Source organism: Zootoca vivipara, chromosome 8, assembly GCF_965207765.1.
Source record: "Zootoca vivipara chromosome 8, rZooViv2.hap1.1, whole genome shotgun sequence".
In the NCBI taxonomy this organism is placed as follows: Eukaryota; Metazoa; Chordata; class Lepidosauria; order Squamata; family Lacertidae; genus Zootoca; species Zootoca vivipara.
Window position 1 is genome coordinate 54,524,647 of NC_142591.1, and position 25,621 is coordinate 54,550,267.

General features: G+C 45.0%; 1 protein-coding gene across 21 annotated transcripts in view; it reads left to right on the plus strand.

The window, feature by feature from the left end:
- Nucleotides 1-6,737: 6,737 nt before the first annotated feature.
- Nucleotides 6,738-25,621, plus strand: part of SGK3 (serum/glucocorticoid regulated kinase family member 3) — a 62,139-nt gene continuing 43,255 nt past the window's right edge. For 9 of the 21 annotated variants that reach the window (XM_088676343.1, XM_088676336.1, XM_088676335.1 and 6 more), the window contains exons 1-2: nt 6,738-6,848; nt 7,454-7,594. The gene's annotated coding sequence lies outside the window, so the exon portion shown is untranslated. Of the gene's footprint in view, nt 6,849-7,315; nt 7,595-25,621 lie in introns of those variants that run through there. The other 12 variants (XM_088676337.1, XM_088676333.1, XM_035124802.3 and 9 more) reach the window with 3 other exon arrangements.

The following is a 25,621-nucleotide window of genomic DNA, read 5'->3' on the forward strand; positions in this document are numbered from 1 at the left end:
CCTAGAAAAAAGCACTGGATAACCTTGACCATAAGATTATAAATCTGGATTTAGAATGTGTTTGCAAGGCTGGAGTTGTCATTACTGATGGAGACTGAACACTTCATGCCAACACTGGGGGGCAGTTTTCAGAATTTAGCAGCATGAATTCACATTTTTATGCCTAAAATGCCTAAATTTCTCCTGTGAAACAGAATCAGGGATCTCAGCATATAGGGATGCAAATAGCCCTGGGAATCATCCCCCTGCCAACACTTTCTGTTCTTTCTGTTCTTTGCAATTTAATCAAGAGAAATGGCTGGCTTTTATCCATTGGCAGGACAGGCAAGGGCCAAAAATTCAATTAGGAAATTACAAAGGGAATGGCTGAATCATGTGCAACACTTATCTAGAGTGTAGCTATAGGCTGCTCCAGAGTGATGGCTTCCCTCCCTTTTGTTTCAACTCCATAGCACAAAAATGACAGAAGAGCACACTGGGGAAAGTAGGGATATTCTCATTCACCCCATCCAGTGGGTCGTTCATCTGATCTGATAGGCACAGCATGGGCTGAAGCCCCCTTCTCATTAGGATTATTGCTTCAGAAACCCTGAAGCAGCAGCTGTGGGCCTGACAATAAAAAATGTTTGGCAAGCCTTCCCTTTAGGGTTGCCACATTTTCTTCTAGCAAGGCTCCTGTCCCTGGCTTTCCAACCACAGGTGACTCCCAAACTGCAGAAGTGGACAGGGAAGCAAGATATAGGGAAGAAGAATAAGGGAACAGTTTGGTAGCAGGCTAACAGCTGGGATCACATAAAAGGATGATATACTCAAGGAGCTGTTCCCCTCCCACAAGCTTACGCAGCAGTGGAAGCAGCAGCAGCATTGTTTCTTTTCTTTTGGTTTTTTTACATTCTAACTTTTTAAAATGGTCCAGCATTAAAATGGGAAGTGCTGAATTGGGTGGTTGCAACTACTGTACCCAGGAACAGGTTACCTGAAAGACTGCCTTCTCTTGCATAAACCTGTAATATCACTTAAATCATTTGGGGAAAGTCTACCCATGGTACCTCACCCTGCAGAATATTGCAAGGCAGTGACATTCCCCCCCCTTCATTTTCTGCTATCGTCCCTGTATTGTGGCATGACCTTCCCTCTGCCATAAGTGAAGCAGCAACCACCAGTTGCTTCAGACATTTTGTAAACACATGCCTTTTTGCCCAGGGTAAGGCAGAACCTGTTTTTATTTGTTTTAATTTAATTTAATTTAATTTTAATGTACCTTTATACTATTGTTTATTTTCCTTTAATTGTACACCACTTAGAGTTCTTAAAATTTGTAAGCAGTTTTATAGATGCTTTTAAATAATTTTTTTTAAAAAAATTGACATCTTTATTTCACAACAATGCCTCTAAGTCCAAATATTGCACCCTGCGACACTGGAAAAAAGAAATATAGTGGCTGCATCTGCCCTGCAAAGCATTTCTCATTTCTCATCTCTCTCTCTCTCTCTCTCTCTCTCTCTCTCTCTCTCTCTCTCTCACACACACACACACACACACACACAATGCCAGCATCAGTTCCCGTGGACCATTCCTGGACAATTGGCCCTGGCATTTGCATCACCAAGCCTCATTATTCCTCAGCTGTCAAATTTAATTGAGTGGCATAACCCACTATTTAATTTTTGTCATTCCTAGTACATATTCCAATTTCCATATGTCTGACACGATCACCTTGCTAAGAAAGATGCATATTTACACACACAACTAAAATTAAAATTCCCATGTATTTTGCTACCAAATGGATACCATGCATTATATTGCCTCAAATAACTTTTGCTGGTTGTTCTTGCTTTAAACTCAGTGTTCAAATGCAAGAAACAATTCTGGAGGATTCACAACACATCGCCATGTACTGTTGGAGGAACATTCATATTTTACTGGCACAGTATGATCTCATTTATCTAGATGTCCTCTATGACATCTAACCCTGACTGGAGTAAATAAATTATGGAATTCAATTGCCACAGTAATTCTGGAATTAAACCCTGACACTACCACAAAGTACCAGCAGATCCTAGTTGTGTGCGTTTGAAAACTGTTATGCCCTTCCTTATGCAACTGCTGCAGAACAGCCCTGAAGAGTTGGTCAGTTGCATATTAACTATCCAATAACTGCTGCCACCCCCACTCCCATTCAAAATCACAGCCCCTAGATAGGAGGGGAACCTGGGCTGCTCAAGGAAATACTAGAGCCCAAGACCCTGAGACAACACACTTGCAGTTCCCTGCCAGATCCATCTCAGTTTATGGAGAATGAAGCCGGCACCCAGCTCTCTGACTCTCTCAGAGATCAGAGCAAGGCAGCAAGATGCTGTTCTTTGACAACCCCAGTCCTATACTCCTGTATAATGAACCAAGCAAACCTGGGCACATGGTAGATGCAACCCACCATACCCCTTAGCGTATGAATACATGCAAATGTGTTCATAAAGCCTTGGAGATAAAATGGTAAATTAGTATTGCAAAACTATGTCTGGTGACCCTGGTAAAAGAATTAAGGAGGTTATGGCTACTCTGGCTCAACTACATAGCTGTCAACCCTCCCTTTTTTTGCAGGAATCTCCCTTATTCCAAGCCACAGCTGTCAGCTTTCCCTTTTTTGGCTGGAAATTCGCTTTTTCCAGTGCCGTTTCCCGCTGCTATCCTGGATTGTTAGATATACTGTAGACTGCTGATCCCTTCTTTTCAAATCTGAAAGTTGACAGCTATGCTCAACTAACTGAGGTCAATAACTGAGGTCAACACAGCTCTCAGCCCAGGATTTCATTATTATTATTTTTGCCTCTAATCATGCATTTCTTACATTAATTGAGATTATTAATCATCACTTTCAATCTACTGTATACTCTTATCAACACTCCTTTTATGCAAGCGGTTTCCTAAATGTTCACTCATCCATACTTAATCTAGGAGAGCAGTGGTAAGACGGCTGCGGTATGAACACAGGATATGGCTGTTGAATTGCCGGGGATTGTGCTAGGATTCTAATTAAATGAATTAAACCTTCCTAGTTAAAGGGAATTGTCAAATAAATTATAAAATGTCAATCCCTGTAGGCCCTACGTAGAAGCTTATGCTTGTATCCAGGCAGCAATACACCTTGCCCTGCATTTGAAGTGAGTTTCAAAACATATCTATATTATTTAGAAGTAAACAAGTTTCAAAAATTAATGTTGCTTCCCATACATGCATTTTATTTGAAACTAGCTGGCCCTGCCACGCGTTGCTGTGGCTAATCCCTGTGACTGCCCCCACCCTGTGCCAATCCATGATGTATCCCGCCCCCTCCTCCCCCCACCCTCCGTGTCCTGACCTATCCCGTCCCCTGCCCCACCCCACCCCGGCGAGTCAGTACCTCCATTTGGCTTAGTCTGTAAAGGCTTCAGCCTCCATTTGGCCTAGTCTGTTAAGGCTTCGGCCTCGTATGTAAACGGCAGCCGAGGTGCTGTTTAGAGGGAAGGTTCTATAGGTGTAGTACCAGTGTAGCCGCTGCTAGAGGGCGCTGGTTTGCAACCTGGTTCTTTTCCCAGCATGCACTTTTGGCGGAGTGGTATGTTCTGGAACAGGGTTTTTGGGGGGTTTCACCTGGCGGAGGTGTGACATCTGTATTTGAAAACTTTATAAGAGCCTTCGGACATTCGCTTTGGACGTTGTGTTCAAATTTGAATGGAATCGGTGAAGCGGTTTCAGAGAAAAGTGGACAGAAACCCACATGTCCTTTTTACATATATATATATATAGACTAGCCTGAATTTAATTTCCACAGCATTTAAAAGTGCATTATAGTGCTTACCCTATCCATTCCCACAACTTTAGAGATCGCCATAAGATTGCCCACATGCCCATATGGCTCAGTTGCACATTGGATGTGTACTAATGGTTTTTTGCTGTTGTTTCCACATGAGATTATTCTTGTTGAAAGATGCAGAGTTGTCCCCACAATCCAAATGCCTTGTTCAAGGACAAACTAGAAGAAACCAGCAAAGCACCTGTGGCCTAATATTCCTGATTCGCTGATCGGAAACTAAGTCTGAAACTGGTTGTTGTTTTATTTTATTTTATTAAAAAAAAGACTTTTGTATTTTCCATGTACATGCAAGGATATCCCACTTTGTCTTTGTGGAGAGGCTCTGCAGCAACATGAATTTACAGTAGTAAGCAGTGACACTGGGAGTCTTTGGGACCAGTGTTGGATCAGTTGCTGGATCAGACCAATGTTCCTAATCATCCAGGATCTGGTTTCGCACAATGACATTCAGATGCCTCTGGGAAGCTCACAAGCAGAACATTAAGGCAGGCATAGGCAAACTCGGCCCTCCAGATGTTTTGAGACCACAACTCCCATCATCCCTAGCTAACAGGACCAGTGGTCAGGGATGAGGGGAATTGTAGTCCCAAAACATCTGGAGGGCCGAGTTGCCTATGCCTGTATTAAGGCAACAATTGTTCACACAATTAATATTCTTGTTCAAAAACAATTTTTCACCATTTATCAAGTTTGTGTGAATAAGACAACTACTTACAAAGTGCCATGAAAACTTATAAGCTATCTAAAATAAAGTGAACTTGCAATGTCAGATTTTACTAAGTTCTTACAACTTCTTGACTCAATTTTTGTTTTTTTCCTTCTTTTTTGGTTAGTTCAAGAAGCAGGTAGGTAAGTTCAATGATGTTCCAGGTAGCTGTGAAGTGCAGATGGAAGACATTCTATCCCTGTTTCGCCCTAGCAGTCCATAAAATTGAAGAGCTGTTATTTCTCCCCCGACAGGGCCAATTTATTGGGGTTGGCGGATAGCCTACTCCCTGAGCAGTTTTCTGGGCTTCCTCAGTGGTCTCAAGCCATTAATGTATCTATTAGTGCTAAATGTAGTTATAGAAACAATTTCTTGGCTTAAGCATAAAGAACTGAATAGCTCGAGACTATTGAGGAAGCCCAGAAAACTGTGCTCAGGGAGTGGGCAACAGCCTTCTGTTGTTCCCAGCAGCTGGTAGACAACTTGGAAGTTGCCTGCCTTACTATTGCTTTTATTTGTCCCTGTATTTTTAGACTGCCTTTTAGCTGTCAGTATTCACAGGGTGGTTTGCAGCAGTCATATTAAAACACTAAATATCATAAACCGATAACTAAACCAATTCATTCAGCAAAACTGACAAAAACCCCATACAGTATATATCTCAGCAGCAAACCAAGTCCTTAATTGGAGGCTTTTAAGCAGAGGTTGGATGGCCATCAGTCATGTACGCTTTAGTGGAGATTCCTGAATTGCAGGGGTTAGACTAGATGATCCTCGAGGTCCCATCCAACTCGTACTATTCTATGATTTAAAGTCCATTCTCTGCCCCCACAAGGCCTAAGTTAAAAGATAAGTCTTGAGGTAAAGGCGACTAACAAAGGTGCCCTACATAGGCTGATAACTCAAGCTGCTGTGAAAAGCGAGCGACATTACCAAATATTATGTCGATGAAAGGAAACATAATGCGCATGCCTTGCACCTTCACAGAGCAAGGAACGTGCTTTATCACTTTCGTTTATGTCCACTTGTTTCCATGGGTTCAAAGGGCCTGGCAGCTGAGTGGAAAAGGGGGTTGTTGCAGGGCGTTTCCACGGACTGAAGCGTGGTGGGTGGTGATTGGGAAGAGGGGCTTTTTGATGGCAGCATCATGTCTATAGAGCACTCTCTGTAGTGACAGAGGAACATAGGAAGCTGTCTTGAATCAGACTATGGTATTGTAGTCAGCATGCTAACTGTCAGTAGCTGTCCAGGGTTTCAGATGGGGGAAATCCCTGATCCCTACCTGGAGATTCCAGGGGTTAAGCCTGCAACTTTTTGATTACAACACTGATGCTCTACCAATCAGCTACGAACCTTCCTGGTTTCCACACTGTAATGCTTTTGGTGCCACGCAGTGAGCTTTTTACCCTCAAGTCTTTTTTAAAAATAATAATAAAAAAACACATGTTAACCACAAACAGAAATATCTGATGCTACTTTTACTTTTACTGCTACTTTTAATTTTATCGTTAACTTGAGTGTTTCTCACTCCCTTTCTCTCTCTTTAGACTGCCAATAACTTTATAGTTATTTATTCCATAAAATTTATACACTGTTTGATTGTTGTTTTTTTTAAAAAATCCTTCTTTCAAAAAGAGGAAAAAATAAAATTGAGAAGCATTCACTTTAAATCATCCAAAAGTTAAAATACTAAAATAAATTAAAATTACCTCCACTTTCTAAGTACCTGGGTAGGCTTGTCTAAACAAGAATGGCATAAGCTGCCAAAAAAAATAATAACTAAAAGGTGAGCAGCATTTTCTATCTTTATAACTATTTGCTCATAATTTTAAATACAGTACAGTATAAATAAAAGAACGGCCTCAAGAGAATGCTTCCTTTTAACAGCCAGCATTTTCCTGGCACGGGGAGGCTGTGATAAGGTGCAACAGGTGATATACCTGTTGAATTTCTGCCTGCGCCGCCCAGACACCCATTAAAAGGCACTGGGCCCTTTCTCTCTCCCGGGCGGGCAACGTCCCAGTGCCCAAGCGTTTGAACGGTGCTGGTTTTTGCAGAAGGAAGTCGAGCAGGGGCCTGCATGGGTCGTAACCGCCCACCAGGTGGCGAGACGTCCCGCCAGTTCCGCGTCACATGCACCTAAACGCTGAAACTCGTCCTCGGGTGACCCCGCCATCCGTTCTGAGCGTCTCGCAGCGGGAGAAGCTGCATGGCGCCTCCGCTTGTTGTTGCAGCCGCAGCAGCAGCAGAAGTTGCAGCCGCCGTCCTCGGACCCGGTGCAAACTTAAGGTAGGTTGGCGTTTCGGGACAGGACTTGCCGGGCGGGCCCTTCCTTGCACTGCGCACCGTCAGGAGCGGAGCGAAAAAGTGCTGGCAGGGAGGAGGTGGCGGTGGCACGAGATTCACCCCCAGAGGTTGGAGGACTAAAGCTCCGACGTGCGAGTGCGGGGAGTCAGGGAGCTGGGCTTGGGTGGGGCTCCCCATCCGGGCTGCCCACTGGGGAGGCTTCCCGCTTGGAAGTCTGGGTGCGGGTCTCTCTCCGCCTGCTGCTCGATGATCCCCCTGCTGCTGACACGTCAGTAAGGAAACGAGCCAGGGCAGGGAGAGTACAGAAAGGACGCGAGGAAAGGAGACGGGGGGAGGGTTTGTTATCTCTCGGCGGGGAAGCGCGATGTTGGGCTGGGCAAGAGGAGGTACGACCGGGAGGGAGGGAGGGAGCCGTTAAACGTAGAGCAGCTCTCTGCATGTTGCAAACGGGGCCATTGAGCAAGAAGGCACTCGTTGCTGGTTGGAGAATCAAGTGGCCCCGGACTTTTGGCGTTGCAGTCCTGCGCGCGCTTTTGTGGGAGTCTCTTTGAACTCAGCTGGGTTTCCTTCTGTGTGGACTTGCCCAGGATCGTGGTGCTGTTGGTGTCAAAGCCACCGGAGTCGGAGGCTGCTTTAAATCCGAAACCTTGCTTGCTTCTCTGAGCTGTAACTGAGGTGTTGAGCGAACGTCTTTTTCTCTCTCGCCTAAACAATCCATCTCAAATAAGGTAAGATCATAGGGCTTAATTTGAGCCCTGGGGATTGTCAGGGTTGAGGCCTGTGGCATGTGGTTTCTACTCTGTATCGGGAAGTTTTTAATGTTTGATTTTATTATTATTATTAGTAGTAGTAGTACTCCAAAGGAGGGTGAATTTGAAGTAAATGTTGAGTTCCTTTATTCTACCCACAGAATTACTCTGAATAGACTACAAAATATATTAAAAATTCCTTCCTGTAGCACCTTAGAGACCAACTAAGTTTGTCAATGGTATGAGCTTTCATGTGCATAATGTCCCACAAGCACTCGTTATTTACTAAGTAATGACTGAGATGGTGATTATCCTCTTTTTCTCTTAACTGGTGATCTTGTATTATTTTGTGTATTATTATCAGCACCATTACTGTCCTCTCTTTTGCTCTTAATTTTCTATTACTTAGTTGTTGTGGTTATTGTTGTTATTATTGCTATTGTCTGTTTTGTAATGTAATGTGGGAATTTATGCGGAAGAACTTGGTCACAAGGCATGAACAATATAGGAAAGTGATCTGAAAAGCATGTTGCAAACACTTTCCCATACTTCTGCTCTTGGTTAGTTGCCAGAGAGGTCAATGATTGCTGAGGTAAACTCTTTAGGGCAGACTTTCTATGCAGGCTCTTTTTTTTCTTGTCTGTTTTATGAAATTGATGTACAGGATGAGGAAAGAGGAGATAATCCTAGAGGAAGCCTACTTTCCATTTGAGTGTAAATATAAGATTACACTGCTGAACTTTAATCTCAAATTTCCTGGCTGTTTGGTTCAGTTAGTGGGCTCTTCTCAGCTTGTGTCTGTTGAGGGACTGAGTGGTTTTACAAAGCCCCGGTCTCTCTCAAATCCATTGTGTAGTCAACCATGCAGAAGCTTCTTATATTTCTATTTGTCTCTTATTAAAAGTTATAAGTAGCAACTGGATTTTCTGAAAAATAAGTGGTGGTGGTGATGTGTAAAACAAAGTATGCCCACAGTGATTAAGAAACAAGTTACTTTCAAAATTATTTAAAGAAATTGTAATGCAAAATGTATAGGACTCTCCACCCTGATCACAGCCTAATCACCTCTGCTTTGACTCTCGGTTATGTATGTGTGTTACTGTGTATCTTGTCTTTTCTAGAGGAATTTAAATCGAATATTTCCTACTTATCATTATTGGGGTCTGTTTGACATAAACCTGAACGTCTTGCTGTATTTATTGCAAAATACATAATTGTTCGTTGAGCTACATTTGAGTTAATGTAAATATTAATGGTTCAGAGTGCAATCTACCAGCATCTCTTTCTGTGCATATCACAAAAGGGCATAAGAGGTACAGCAAAAATGTCATTTAGTAGTTACTAGGATGTTTGTTTAATACTGCCCTTTCTGGGATGACTAGTGATACTAAAGACAATAAACTCAAAATCATAAAATACCAGATTGACACAGATCAGTGTAATAAATATGAATAATCCCAATCTCTCCAAATTTGGGGAAGAGTTATTGCTCAGTGATAGAGCATGTGTGCTGCATTCAGAAGGTCTCTTTTTCATTCCCTGACATCTCCAAGTAGGGCTGGATGAGACCACCATGGTCTGAAATCCTGGAGAGCCACTGCCAATCATTGTAGACAATACTAAGCTAAATGGGCCATAGGGGAGCTGCCTATGTTCCTATTCTACTTGCAGATCAAAAACTTTACCCACTTGTGTTGCCAGATCTGCTGATGTGTCCATGCACATGTATGTAAACCTGCATCTTCTTACACATGTTCACAGAAGTATTCCTTTGGGGTTGTTAAGTGGACACGAAAGATCCCATTGCAGTAGACATGACTACTGAATACCAATGTCATTTTGCATATTTGGGGCATATCACTAAGACCCAATATATGCTAATATTGCCATGGCTTAGGAGAATTACCCCAATTTGTTGTTATAATATATTCATCTGCAGAAAATGGCTGAAAGTAAGTAAAAATTGGCTCTGCTGTGCTATGGGAACAGAAATGGTTAGTTCAATGCAAGGCAAAACACAGGCTATCCCAACCCACTTTGCCTAGAACATAAGCTCAATACAGTTGACTGGATTTTCACTGTGACTTGTTGGGATACAAATGTCACTGGGTGTGGGGGTTTTAAGAGGTGCTTAGTTGTCAGTTGGTGTAGTGGACAGCTCCCTGTACCTGTATGTTGTGAACTGCCCCGATACCTGCGGATGAAGGGCAGTATACTGTACTACTGCTACTACCCAGATTTATTTATTTATTTGATCTGGGTTTCAAGCTTTCCTGTCCCTGATTAGGCTCAGGCTTATTGTGGATGCATCTGATTCCACCATGGGTTTCTAGGAACCCTCCATCAAAAGCTATAAACACAGCAGTGAACACCCTTTTAGAATGAGACTGTCACATGCTGTCTTACAAGTCCTACATGGTCCAGACAGGAAAATAGCAAACATGATTAAGAGACAAGGGAATAGGGAAGAAAGGCAAGGGGTCTAGCCAATGTGAAAAGCTCCCGCAGTGGTCCCACGGGGTCAGAGTGTATTGAAGAAGAAAAATCCTCGAAGATTCCATAAAAGTTTAAAAGCTTGGGTGTGCAGGAGAGGTCTGTTTATAGGAAAATGCTTATCGAATTAGCATTAACTCGAGTACACAAGGTGATCTCATTATCATCACAGGGCTCGACAGAAAGCATGTTGCACTACAAAAGGCAGGGTTTGTTTTCTATAATAATAATAATAATAATAATAATAATAATAATAATAATAATTTAATAGGACAGCAGAAGATAGGTGCAGTCAGCAGTCACTGGTCATGACATTTAAATTTTCATGCCACAGACTTGCAACAGGGTCGTCTTTCCTCTTAAGCATGATATGATTAGCTAAACTATGTCGCAGGAATTAAGCTTTTATTTCTCAGGTAATGCAATTGAGGCTGCTTCATTTAATTGGGGAAGAGTAAGAGGGACGTGGGTGGCACTGTGGTCTAAACCACAGAGCCTAGGGCTTGCTGATCAGAAGGTCGGCGAAGGGCGGTTCAAATCCCTGCGATGGGGTGAGCTCCCGTTGTTTGGTCCCAGCTCCTGCCCACCTAGCAGTTTGAAAGCACGTCAAGTGCAAGTAGATAAATAGGTACCGTTACAGCGGGAATGTAAACGGCGTTTCCGTGTGCTGCTCTGGTTCGCCAGAAGCGGCTTAGTCATGCTGGCCACATGACCCGGAAACTGTCTGTGGACAAACGCCGGCTCCCTCGGTGTATAGAGCGAGATGAGCCCCGCAACCCCCAGAGTCATCTGCGACTGGATCTAATGGTCAGGGGTACCTTTACCTTTATGCTTGCTAGATGAAATCTGCTACTTGCAAGGAATAATTAATGGGCAAATTAGAGGCATTACCTGCATTATCTATGGCATGGTTCTGGGTGTGGAGGAATAATTAGGCATATGTATACAAGATCTATTATTTTGGGTGGGAAATACTCCTTAACTACTGTGAAGAGGATTTATGGCAGGAACTGCTAATACTTCTCTTAGCTTAGCCTTAGGCTTTCTCCTATTTCTTTGCAACAGGACCACCCTTGTTCAGAGCAAGCCGAATTACACATACAATCTTGAGGCACATGAAGAGTTCCAGTTAGTAACTGGCTTATTGAGTCAGCATGTAAGTCAGCAGTGGGGAACCTGTGAGTTGCCAGATGTTAGTGTACTGCAGCTCCCATCAACCTTTCGGATATGCTGGCTGAGAATGAAGGGAACTGCGAGTTTGCCAATATTTCCCCACGGCTGATATAAGTGTTCAGGGTTATGTGCCCCAAGCCCTCTCAATCAGTGTAACATTAAAAAAATAAAAACTCTATAGTTGGAAGGCATCTCAGAGGTTGTCTAGTCCAACCTCATGCGATTGCAAAAAACCCACTGGTACAGTATCCATGCTGAAATAGCCATTCAACCTATTTGGGTATTTCAGTGGTGATGCAATGGCCTTGAACTTTGATATGTTGTTACCATGTTTTCCTTCACTCCCCCACTATTCCCACATTGCCGTTTGTCTCATGCAAGTAGTTTTCTCTTGAAGACTACTTCCAAATTTATTTGTCTAGTATATGTCATCTCTCTCTCCCTCTTCCTTTCTCACACCCCTCCCACTGCCCCAAATACTCAGGCAGTCCAGCCTTTGCATAGGGGCACCTAGGCACAAATGGCTTAAGATATGCATATAACTGTCTAAGACTGGGCTGTGCAAGAAAAGCAAACTTATCCCCATTAGATTATTGTTTACCTCTGGTAAATTATCTCTAGCCAGTTCTTGGAGAATGAGGTAATCTTTCTGCTCTCTAGGAGTAAACACAGCATTTACCTCTTTGTAAAATCCTCCGAAAGAAAGAATGATTTACTGGGAAGTGTTACATATTTTTCTTTTACTAAGAAAACTAACTTTACAGTAGGTGGAGGTGTTAGGATAGATTCTGCCCGGAGGGAAATCTGAGAGCTGGTTTCCCACCGTCTTCCTCAACTTGTAATTATGTCTGATCAGGAATATAACATTTTTCTGTTTTTTAAAAAGGTTTTTATGACATTTCTGGGAATAGAAACAGAGCTGAAAAGACAGAGGTGTCAGAACTTGAAAAAGAGGTAAATAAAAATTCCTGCAGTGCCAGGGGATATTGTCAACTTGCTCTGTTGCATGCAGTCAGGGTGACACTTCTGCTTTGGCTGGCACCCGGGTACCCAGCCAAAGAGTTTTCCTTCCCCATGTGGCTGAACCACACAATTTAAGCAGCATGCCCCAGGCTCCTTTAAACGAATAGGGTTGCCAGACTCAATAGTGGACAGGACTTCTGTGCCTTTAATTGCCCTGCTCTCTTTTGAGTCTGGAAACCTTAAAGAGAAACCAGCAGACCCTTTGCTTGGAAATTAAACAAAGGGTCTGCTGGTTTCTCTTTAAGGTTTCCAGACTCAAAAGAGAGCAGGGCAATTAAAGGCACAGAAGTCCTGTCCACTATTGAGTCTGGCAACCCTATAAACGAAACAGAGGATTGTAAGATAAAAAGTCTGCATGTAAATACACATGATGGAAATGGCCTCTCCTGCAATTCAGGAGCCAGTGTGATGTAGTGGTTAAGAGCAGGGGTAGGCAACCTAAGGCCTGTGGGCTAGATGCAGCCCAACCGCCTTCTCAATCCGCCCCATGGACGGTCCAGGAATCAGCGTGTTTTTACATGAGTAGAATATGTCCTTTTATTTAAAATGCATCTCAGGGTTATTTGTAGGGCATAGGAATTTGTTCATTTTTATTTATTTTTTCAAAATATAGTCCGGCCCACCACATGGTTTGAGGGACGGTGGACCAGTCCACGGCTGAAAAAGCTTGCTGGCCCCTGGTTAAGAGTATTGAACTAGCACTTCAGAGACCAGGGTTCAAAGCTCCACTCAGCCATGAGACTCCCTGAGTGACTTTGGGCCTGTCACTGCCTCTCAGCCTAACTTACCTGACAGGGTTGTTGTGGGGAGCAAATGAGAAGGAGAAGCTTGAGCTCTGTGGAGGAAAAGGTGGGATGTAAACGCAAATAAATAAACAAATGTTGTAAGGGATGTGGCTTCCATGGCAGCTCCCCCCCCCTTTGGCTTTGTAACTGCTATATTTGATTGTATGATCAGGCCAGCCCTGACACCCTGCAGATTTTCTTTCAATAACTGTATATATAACAAAATAAAAGAATTCCTTCCAGTAGCACCTTAGAGACCAATTAAGTTTGTCATTTGTGTGAGCTTCCATGTGCATGGTATCTGAAGAAGTGTGCATGCACACGAAAGCTCATACCAATGACAAACTTAGTTGGTCTCTAACGTGCTACTGGAAGGATTTTTTTTATTTTGTTTCGACTACAGCAGACCAACACGGCTACCTACCTGTATATAAAACAAGATGAGACTTGTCGCCTGAGGAGGAATGGAGTACAGTATGACAAAATAATTGTATGACGCTGCCTTTCAAAAGACTCTCCTCACCTTAATCACTTCTCTGCTTGTGGTTTAGGTTTTGCCTTCAGTAACATGAAATGGTTCTTGTGTGCAAAATTTAAAAGAAAACTGAGCTAATCATCACAATCTACTATGATAGATTAAAGAAATATTAAAAAGACATTTTAAAATAAAATAAAACCCTTATTGTTGTCTTTTTATATTTGATCCTGAGATGGAACAAATGGTGCATAAAAGTTCAGTCGCCAAGTGATCAGTGAGGGGAAAAGACCTGCTGTGCTCTAATGAAAGTGGTGTTACAGAAGAATGCAGGCTACTTGGGTCATGTTAATTGTACCTAGTTTCTAGGCAGAGGATCCTGTTTTTCACTTCAGTGATTTCAGATGGCTATTTCTATCCAGCACGGTTTTATCTCCTGTGTTAGGTGAAGACTTAAGTTTTCACACATCGCAAAATCAGGTGTTAAACTGAGAACATAATGCTCACTTAACATGTAATACTAAGTCAACCTGAGGCTCAGCACAAATGAGCAAATATTTGGTGGACTCACAGAGCCCAGTCCCACTACTGCTATGCCTGGGTGTTGTTGGGGTTTTTTTGGTGGGGTCAGGCTGTTGTTGCTGTTGTTGTGTTTGTCTAGTCTCTATAGTTTAGAATCGATCTTGTGATTTATGTGGAAATTGTTTAGTTTGGTTGTTTATTTTAAAAATGTTATATTTATTGTTTATGACTACTATTGCTATGTTGCATTTTGCATGTTGTAAGCCCCCTTGAGCATGGTTTGCTGTGGAAAGGTGGCATACAAATAAAACAATGTATGTATGTACAGTGGTACCTCGGTTTAAGTACACAATTGGTTCCGGAAGTCTGTACTTAACCTGAAGCGTACGTAACCTGAAGCGAACTTTTCCATTGAAAGTAATGGAAAGTGGATTAATCCGTTCCAGACGGTCCGCAGAGTACTTAAACTGAAAGTACTCAAACCGAAGCGTAATTAAACCGAGGTATGACTGTATGTATGTACCCAGGGCAAAGTGATGGTTTGACTTAGCATTACAGTGGTACCTCGACTTACGAATGACTCGACTTACAAATGTTTCGACTTATGAACGGAGCTCCGTCCGCCATCTTGGATGCGGGCTAGATAGGATTTTTTCTACTTACGAATTTTTAGATAGGGTTGCTTTGACTTACGAATTTTTTCTCCCAATGCATTCCTATGGGATTTGACTTACAATTTTTTTCAACTTACGAATGTGAGTTCAGAACGCATTAAATTCATAAGTCAAGGTACCACTGTACATCCAAACCTAGGATTGTGGCTTGTCTCCCTGAGATGAACCACAAGGAATAAAGGGTTTGGAGTGTGTGGAGTGACACAAACCATGAACCAGGTTTTGGATGTAAGTGTAAACCAAATCATGGTCATTCACACAAAGTCATGGTTTGGCAAGTTGCATGTGAACTGGGTCCCTATATAGGGCTGGGAACACTGGGTGCTGTTCATGAACCCTGTCTAATCCTTCAGCTTTGTGATTTTACTATAACATTGTAGAGGAAGGCAATGAAAGTATTTGGTGTTTGAGGTAAAATCTCTGTGTCCTCTTCACTGCCTCAAGTTTTAGCATGTTAGCTGCTTGCTCTCACTTACTGTTTACTACAAAATAAAAAAATTCCTTCAGTAGCACCTTAAAGACCAACTAAGTTTTTATTTTGGTATGAGCTTTCGTGTGCATGCACACTTCATCAGATACACTGAAACAGAAGCCACCAGACCCTTATGTATATTCAGGGGGTGGGGGTGATGGGAATGGGTGATGGGCTGATAGGAGTGGTAAACCTGTTGATGACTGTTAATGACTGTTAATGACTGCAAGGTGCTACTGAAGGAATTTTTTTATTTTGTTTCGCCTCAGACCAACACGGCTACCTACCTGTTACTGTTTACTGTGCAATAAGCAAAGCATGTGGGCCATTGTATGAAACTGCTCCGAGAGGCAAGGTTTTCTTATTGTTCTAGTAATTCATCTTCTGAATGAAATCTGCTATGGCTTTAAGTGGATCTGGTTCTGAATTAGGGTTGCTTTAGTCTTGGACGTTTAGCGCGACTGCGCAGGAAGCAACTGTTAATGAAAGGAAAATATAATTCCAGCCCTTACAATTGACTGAGTGGGCTGTGCAGCTGCCTCAAACCAGGAAGCCTGCTTCCTCCACGCCCTTAATTATGTCAGTTTAACACTTGGGATTTTAAGGCACTCTTTTTATGACCTATGATATTGACCGCACACCTTAGCACCTTCCCCAGTGGCTGCTTGGGGAAGAGGAGGAGCCTGATGGGCACAGCTGTCTCACTTCCTGCCTCACATGTCAATGCAATGGCATCCTGTGTTACTCCTGGACACTGTTCTCTTGTCCTGCAGTAAATAAAAAGTATTGTATTACGATACAGGCCCTTGCTTTTTTGGCTGAAACTCTGGGAAAGGTTACTGCAGCCCCATCCGCAAATGACTCCATCCGGAGCCCATATAGACTCTGCAGACAAAATGCAGTGAAGGGGATAATGAGTCTAGCATGTAGAAATTATGAGAAAAGTTTGGATAAAAGTTTGGATTTCTGGTTGGGAGCTGCATCTGAATCGCCAAATGAGCAGGGCCTGTTGGAGTAGAGAAATGGGCCGACAGTAGAAGGATATATGCTGAAGTGGGTAGGAAGTCCTTCTCAACGTCTTGTGTGTGTTTAAGCTCCCTCCAGAAACTTAAGATGTATCACACCCTTTCTTTGGTTGCCTACATAGCAAAGATGTGGCAACTAAAAGGATCGAGGAAGCAGTTAAAAATGTGTCAGTGCATGCATGCCAACTTCAAATCCTGTTGCTCTTTGGGTTGGGTTGCAAATGAATTGTGGTGAGTTTGTGTGTGTGTAAAGGAGAGTGAATATTTATGTAGGTGTTGCTATACTACACCAGGTGGTGTACAACATATTAAAAGACATCAATGCAGAGTCTTAAAAACGATTAAAACTTCAGCACAAAATAGAAACAGCATAAAGTGAGGACTCATCCACACTTCGGCTTGTTCTGTGATTTCTAGGCATGGGTCCGAGAGGTTTTTCTTTTCTCCTACTGCTTTTTCTGGGAAAACCTGCTGTTTACCGCTGAATCAGAACAAACGTCAACCCTCAGGACAAAAGACAGATCTCTCTGACCCATGCCTAGAACAAGCGTAAATGTGGATGAGCCCTGAAATAACATAAAACAGCAGAGGGTATGATAAAAAGCTGCCCTCAGAAAGACTACACCTCTTCACTTCCAAAAGCCTGGCAAAAGAAGCATGTTTTCACTTTCCTCCCTGAGGTGAGACGTACCTCGGTGCAGAGATGGTTCTGAAGTTTTATTGAAATAAACAGGCGGTTTGTCAGCTACCTATGCAGTGACACGGGTTGCAATGACTGTAAAAGCTTCCTGCTGCTGGAAGCTTGCTACTACGCCAGCACATTTGGTTTTTAAAAGCAACCTGTAAGCTATTGTGGATTATATCTAAGTATCTAAATATTATCCAATTTTCCAGGGAAAGGAATGTGGAGCATTAAGAGATACAACAGTAAATCATTTGCCCAGAGGACATATTCACTGCTGTCAGCTGAAAACTGAATATGATTAATCTACTGTACAGTGCTATTTTTAATTATGTAAAAGTTGTTGCTCCTCTACTTCTTCTTTTTTTCTGTTTGAACCCCGACAAATTTCTTGTGGAAGAGGCAGTTGATGTCTTACTGCCTCTTTCCACAACCTCCCTCATTGTAATTGACAGGAGATGGCTTTCAGGTAAGTGGGCTCTAGACAAGAGTGTAAGGACATAAATACTCAAGCAGCTTACAATGGGTGATATACAACATTAGTCATACTTAAAGTTGACATCTGAAGGTAGGCCTGTATAGGGAAGTTGTTAATGTTTGATGTTTTATGCTTTTATATTTGTTGGAAGCCACCCATAGTGGCTGGGGCGACCCAGTGAGATGGGCAGGGTACAAATAATAAAAATATTATTTATTATTATTAGACTAATTGAAATCCATGGGTTTCAGATACTTAGGTCAATTGATTTCAGTGGATCTACTTTGCAGATGACTTAGCTGGATTTTACCGAGGGGATTTACAAAGCACTAACACAGCTGTAGAGAGAAAAGAGCAATAGGACACAGTCATTTTCTGTAATTTACTGAGTTGTCAGTAAAGCATTTTTAATCCGTAATAATATTCTGCATTGCCATTGAACCAGAGTGTGTATAAGGGGGAAGGGAGGAATTGTGCCTCCATTTTTAAAAGAAGGGTTGTTAGTACGTTGCACAGGAGATGAATAGGATTCTTCATGCACTCATCTGCTGCCAAACACTGATGTTATTTGAAAACAAAGGCTTTCTTCAGAGCAAAGTTTAGGCTGGCATGGCTATGAATCCCAGAATTATTCTACATTTGGATGAAAACAGTGGTGCCCTTGTACTTGTAGAGTGCTGCAAAGCTGCTCATCCCCAAGTCAAACCCTGGTAAGCAACTCTTCTTAATCTTGTTTGCAAATCTGCTGTTCTCCTGGTAGATACTGAAAAACAAACCTGAAATTTAAAACTAAATTTGGGCTAAAACTATTCGAGCCTGTAACAGATATTGACAGTCTCCTAGGCTGTGCAAATTGATCAGTCACAGACAATAGCATTCATGCACAACTATGGCCACAAAAGTGAGAAGCAGGTATGTTGAGTGTCCAGTTTCTGCATGTGTGTGTATTGGTATAACAACTTTGAAGCAAGGGAGTGAGTTATGCAGCCATCTATTTAGGTGAGAGCAAAACTAGAAATGGAGAAACTGTGTTAAAACACCTGTTTGTTCCGTTCTCTATAAAGTGGGAGTGGAAGTAGGCTATCCTTTGCACCGGGGGTGAGGAAAAAAATTCCAGCCTGGGGGCCACATTCCTTTCTAGGCAGCCTTTTGGGGGGCCACATGCCAGTGGTGGATTGGGCCAGAAGCAAAAGCAGGCAGAGCAACAAATGTTCATTTTTAATGTTTGTACAGTAGGTTTCTTTCTACAGAAGAATTCATGACAGAGTTCAAGGGCACATTTAAACCAGGCAAAAACATTCAAGGCCAATGAGGAGTTAGGATCAGGGAGAAGTGATGTGGCCTGCCCCATCACTGCCCCTTAGTTCCACTATTTATATGGCTGTCAGAGTTGCAAGTATCTCAGATACAGTCGTACCTCGGGTTACGAACTCCGCAAACCCAGAAGTATTTTTGCCGTGCACGCGGTCTGCACATCCGCAGAAGCGGTGCGCACGGTTTGCACATGCGCAAAATGGCGCTTCGGTTTATGACCGTTTCAGGTTACAAACTGCATCCCAGAATGGATCGTGTTTGTAACCCGAGGTACCACTGTACAACATGGACAAGTGAACTTCAAGGATAGCAAATAGGATTATAACATGATCCAACAGCCTAATTTTCATTTTGAATCACCTGAATTCTAGATTTCCGTATATAACGAATGGAGCTTTCTCCCTTATAAATGTATGGGACATCTAGTTTGGCCCTACATTAGCAATACTGATTTTTGGGTGAGCCTTTAAATTATCTGTCTTCTGTTTCTAATCTGCATGTGATTTTTGACTTCTTAAATATTAAAGATGGGTTAGACATTGCTAGGCCAACCTTATAAATTGGGAACAGTAGGAAGCTGAGGAAGTTTCCCCCCATATCTCATAGCAAGAGTTAGAATAATAGAATCATAGTTGGAAGACCACAAGGGCCATCCAGTCCAACCCCCTGCCAAGCAGGAAACAACATCAAAGCATTTGGCCTCGGTCCAGTATACCTGAAGGAGCGTCTCCATCCCATAGCTGCCAAGTTTTCACTTTTCTCACGAGGAAGCCTATTCAGCATAAGGGAAAATCCCTGTAAAAAAGGGATAACTTGGCAGCTATGCTCCATCCCCATCGTTCTGCCCGGACACTGAGGTCCAGCGCCGAGGGCCTTCAGGCGGTTCCCTCGCTATGAGAAGCCAAGTTACAGGGAACCAGGCAGAGGGCCTTCTCGGTAGTGGCACCCACCCTGTGGAATGCCCTCCCACCAGAGGTCAAAGAGAATACCAATTACCAGACCTTTAGAAGGCATCGCAAGGCAGCCCTGTTTAGGGAAGCTTTTAATGTTGTTGTTGTTGTTGTTGTTGTTGTTGTTGTTGTTGTTGTTGTTGTTGTTGTTGTTGTTGTTATTATTATTCCTGACAGATGGCTGTCAAGCCTCTGTTGAAAATGCAAAATGGATGGCAACTTCAACAGCAAATTCAACAGTAGGCTAAATAAGTTGATTGGGTTGCTAGATTCTCAGCTCATTGGGACACTGTCTCAAAGTGATGAATAGTCACTCATTAGTGCAAGGGAGGCCTGATTAGATCTGTCAGGAGGTATTCAAGTACAGCTCGACTTCATTTATTTTAAAGGCCTCATTTGTTATATGCTGGAGTAAGATTTCCTTATCACCTTACTTTGACTCTAATGGCATTTCTTGGCAATGCAAACCTATTTGGAGATGCCTGTGGAATTTCTGTGCTTGCCCTGCAGAGCTGGCACAAATTTCAAGCATTCTCATATTTTACTTGTGAAGCGATATTCAGAGTGGATTTGGGGAGTAAAGAGCTATCTCTGATACCAAGATAATGGAAACTCCTACTAAGATGTAGCATCTCTCCACAGAAGCATATTTGACCACCATCTGTGTAATTCATAATTACTCTAACACAAAGTTCAGCCTCCTAATGTAATGGCATTTGGGGCATTGAGGGTGGAGTAACTGGGTTTTTTTGACAACAGCTTTTAGAAGATGGATTCAAGCAGGAGGTGTAGGGAGCTGGCAGGAGGTGCCATGTTGAAGCAAACAAATGACTAATTATCATGGCCAAAGGTCAGTTAGCTGTGCCTTTGCAACATCACCATCATATCAATGTGGTCATGAGAATGAACTTTAAGTATCCTTTTATAACTGTTTAAAGCAAAATAAGCAAAACTTTAACGTTTCTAATCTTTTTGGAATGCTATATATCTTTTAAAAATGATCTAAACCTAATTACCAGTATCAATTTTTCCACACACGAATTCCTTTTTATTTAGAATTCATATTACACAGCTGAGCATTAAAGAGAGAACCATTTTGTTGCTATCATAAACTCAATAGGTTGCAAGATTTCCTACTTACTTTTACATTCTTTATGGTTCAATTTAATTTTTCAAGTTCAAGTCTGAGCATATCCAGACTTGACTACTGTTTGGACTCTTCTCTGCTACAGTAGCTGTAAGCTTCTGTCTTTTTATAAGAGAAGATTATATGGGAGATAATTAGGAGCCAGATTGTAGGTCTTCAGTTTATTCTCTTTGTAGAATAAAGAGAATTGTGTGTTGTTGTTGTTTTTTAAAAAAAGAAGTAAGGGTGTGAAGTATTTTGTTCGTTTCATTTTGTTCTTGGTAAGTTATGATGAAATGTCCCTCACACAGGAAATAAAGAAAGACCAACCAAATTATTTTCCATGCCTGAAGTCTACTGTTTGTTTTAAAGTGATCATGAGAGTTGGTTTACATTTTCCCCAACTGATGTTTCATAAGTGACTGATAAGTTCACACTACCCCATCTCTGTGTGTGTCACAGTGACCGGATAGGGCTACTTCAGAGTAACGACTCTGCACCGCTCTGCATTTTATCTTTTTATTTGTGTTACGTATTTACAGTGCTAAAGGTGGAGCTATTTACAGAGACACATCTTCTCAGCTTGAATCAGTACCTCCGAATGGCGTTTGGCGCGTCTTGCGCCAGCATAACAACTTGGGGAGCCCCATCCTCTTCCCCCGACGCTTTCTGCGAAGTTCCGGAGTTGGGGGGATGGGTCTGCCCCCCTTTCTTCCTCCTTCCTGTCCCACCTGGGACGCTGGCTCTTCTACCCTGCCAGAGCCTTGGACCCCACTTCCTGTTTCCCCACTTGAGCTGGAGCTTTCCCTGCTCTCAGTCGTGCTCTGGGCTGGGCTGGAACTCAGGAGGGGAGGGGCTTCGCGATACCCCTTGCCCCTCACATCCATCCCCCTCCCAGGCCCCCCTTCCTCCCTCCCGAGAGGCTGCACGGGTGTCGGTGGTGACTGAAAGCCTAAAAACTCCGTGCTGTCCGAGCCGGTTGGTGTGAACACCTCCCCCCAGTTCCCTTGGCCCCCTCCTTCCTCCTGGGAAGAGGGAAAGCCCAAAAAGTCCGTGGCCTCAGAGCTGGTGGGGGTGAAAATCTGCTGCCAGTCCACCTCTTCTCCTGACTGAGTGGACCTCGGAGATACCCACATCTCCTCCTCCGTGTCCTCAAACTCTGCTTCCCATCTCCATGGTGAACTGCTTTCCCCCTCCTGTGCTTCCTCCTCCTCCCCCTCCCTTTCCATGTGCCAGGGCTTGGGCCTGTGTGGGAAGAGGGCGTGGAATTCTTCCACTAAGAATTCCTCTTGTATCTGGGTGGCTGGGACCCATTCATTTTGGGATGGCGGGGCGTCCTCCCATGCCATAAGGTACTCCAGGCCCCCCACCCCCCTTCGTGAATCAAGGATGGCCGTTGCTTCATTGAGTGGCTCCCTGCCTCCTCTCTCCCCCCCTCCCTCGGGGGTCTGTGCGCTGCCTCGGAACCTGCTACTTTCCCTGTATGGAGACAGCAGCGATCTATGAAACACTGGGTGCACCCTCATGTCCTCCGGCAGTGCCAGCCTGAATGCTACCGGGTTAACCTGCTGCGTGACCGTGAAGGGGCCCAACCTTCTGGGTGCCAGCTTCTTGCACCTCCCTCTGGTGGGAAGGCCCTCCGAGGACAACCAAACCTTGTCCCCCACCCTGATGACCTCCCCCGGTCGCCTGTGGCGATCTGCCCCTTTCTTGTACGCTTCCTTGGCCCTCTCCAAGTGTTCTCTGAGCTGCTGGTGCACCGTCTCCAGCTCCTCTGCCCAATCCTCTGCCTGCGGGCCCTCCTCCTCCTCCCCCCTCCCTCTCCGGGAAAGATCGGAGGTCGCGCCCGTAGTTGGCCTTAAAGGGCGACACCCCTGTGGAGACGTGCACCGCATTGTTGTAGGCAAATTCTGCCAGTGGCAGGCGATCCACCCAGTCCGTTTGCCTCTGGCTGACGTAGCATCTCAGGTACTGCTGCAGAATGGCGTTGACCCTCTCCGCCTGTCCATTGGTCTGCGGGTGCCGAGCCGTCGACAAGCTGACCTCCACCTGCAGGAGGTTCATGAGCCGCCTCCAGAACCTGGAAACAAATTGGCGGCCTCTATCCGAAATAACTCTTAAAGGTAATCCATGCAGTCTGAATACGTGGTCAGCAAACAGTTTGGCTGTCTCTTCTGCAGAGACCGCCCTGGCACACGGTATAAAATGGCACATTTTGGACATAAGGTCCACCACCACCAACACTGCGGTCTTGCCCCTGGACGACGGCAGGTCTGTGATGAAGTCCATTGACACTACTTCCCACGGCCTGTGCGGGGTGGCTAATGGCTCCAGCAACCCTGCTGGTGGTGCTCTGACCACCTTTGCTCGCTGGCAGGTGTCACAGCCCCTTACATAGTCCCGAACATCTTCCCGCACCCCTGGCCACCAGAAGTGTCTCATGACTAGGTGAGTGGTTTTGTCCCTTCCAAAATGACCCGCCGTCGGGTTGTCGTGCATCTGCTTTGAGGACCTTACCTCTGAGCTGGTTGGTGGGCAGGTACAGGGCTCCTCTGTAAAAAAGCAACCCCCTCCTTTCCGCAAAGTCTTTTGCCTGCTCCCTCCCCCCTCGCAGCTCTCTGAAGATGCGGGTGGCAAACTCATCTGCTGCCGTCAGTGCTGTGAGTTCTGCCTCGCTCACCACTGCTGCTCCGCAGGACCATGCTGATGGGGGGAAAATGTGTCGGGGTGCTGGTGGCAACTCCTCCTCCATGTACTCTGGCTTGCGGGAGAGGGCATCCGCCCTGACGTTCTGCTCCCCCGGTATGTAGTGGATGGAGAAGTTGAAGTGCGAGAAGAACTCTGCCCACCGTATCTGCCGCTGGTTGAGCACCCTGGCCGTTCTCCAGAACTCCAGGTTCTTGTGGTCCGTACACACCTGAATGGGGTGCTTGGCGCCCACTAGGAAGTGTCTCCAATGCTGGAACGCAGCGTGGATCGCGAGAAGTTCCTTATCAAACACCGTGTAGTTGCGTTCTGGCTGTGTCAGCTTTCTGGAGAAGAAGGCACAGGGTCTCCACTCTCTGTTGGCATCCAGTTGCAGCAAAATGGCGCCCAAAGCCCTGTCTGAAGCATCTGTCTCCACGCGTAGGGGCGCATCCTGCACCACGTGGAACAAGTTCTGGTCAGAGGCAAACACCCTCTTGAGGCTTTCGAACGCTGCTTGCGCCTCTGGTGTCCATCTGAACTTCTGCTTGCCTCTCAGGCAGTCCGTGATGGGAGCCGTAACGCGAGAGAAGTTCTTGATGAACTTCCTGTAGAAGTTGGCGAAGCCCAGTAGGCGTTGGGCATCCTTGCGCGTCCTGGGGCTGTGCCAGTCCAGGATGGCCTGCACCTTGTCCTTGTCCATCGCTAGCCCCTTGTCTGACAGCTTGTAGCCCAGGAAGTCCACCTCTTTGGTGTGAAACTTGCACTTCTCTAGCTTCACATACAGGTGGTTCTCCTTTAGGCGCTGCAACACCTCCCTGACATCCTTCACATGCTGCTCGGGGTCATTGGAGTATATAAGGATGTCATCTAGGAAGACCAAGCAGTTCTTGAAGAGGAGGGACCCCAGGACGTGGTGCATGAAGGCCTGGAAGCATGCTGAGCCCCCTTGCAAACCGAAGGGCATCACCAGATATTCAAAAGAGCCCAGAGGCGTGAACATCGTGGTCTTCCACTCATTGCCTTCCCGGATCCTGATCAAGTTGTACGCCCCCCTCAGGTCGAGCTTGGTGAAGATCTTGCCCCTGCGTGCCGCTGTCAGCAGATCATCCACTCTGGGCATAGGGAAAGCCACCGGTTCTGTCATGTTGTTCAGGCGTCTGAAATCCACCACCAGGCGGCGCTGTTGCGTGTCTTTCTTGTCCACCCAGAAGACCGGGCTGCCCCCTGCTGCCTTGCTTTCTCTGATGAACCCCCTCTTGAGGTTCTTGTCTATAAACACACGCAGATCCTCCATTTCCTGATCTGACATGGAGTACAGCTTGGCTGGGGGTAGCGTGGCCCCTGGCACCAGGTTGATCTGGCAGTCAAACGACCTGTGCGGGGGTAGGTGGTCGGATTCCGCTTCACTGAAGACCTCCTGCAGGTCCCAGTACGGCTTGGGTATCGCCTCACCCCCCTTGACGTGCATGGTGGCCACCGTGGCTATTGGAGGCCCCTCCCCTGGTTGGTGCTGCATGCAATGTTCCAGACAAAAGTCTGATCCAAACGTGACGCATCTCTGGTGCCAACTGATGGAGGTGTCATGGCGCGCCAGCCAGCTCATGCCCAAGACGATGGGGGGGGGGTCTGAGATGGTGGTGACGTTGAAAGCCAGTGTCTCTGAGTGCCTTCCCACTGTCATTCTCATGGGGGGGGATCTGGTGGGTGATGGCCCCTCCCAGCAACTCCCTGCCGTCAATGGTGGAGACGTGCAGGGGAAAATCCAGCTGCAGAAGTTGGATCTGGTGCGCTTCTGCAAAGTTTCTCGAAAAGAAGTTGGCCGACGCCCCCGAATCGATTAACGCGAGGACCATCAGGGGATACCCATTAGGGAGCGTTAGCGTCACTTCTAGAACCACCCCTGCTCTGGGGGTGGGTGGGCTGGCGCTGCTCCTCGCTGTGCGGGTGGGTGGGCTGGGGCTGTTGTCTGCCGATTGCGCCTGGCTGCTGCCCCTTGTCTCCTGCAGCCAGGCTGTCTCGTTTCCCTGCTGTTGTGCTGCGTCAGTGGGGGAGGGCACAACCGTTCCCGCCTTTCCTTGCCATTCCCTGCGATGTGGGCAGTCTCTGACGAGATGCTGAGGGGAGTT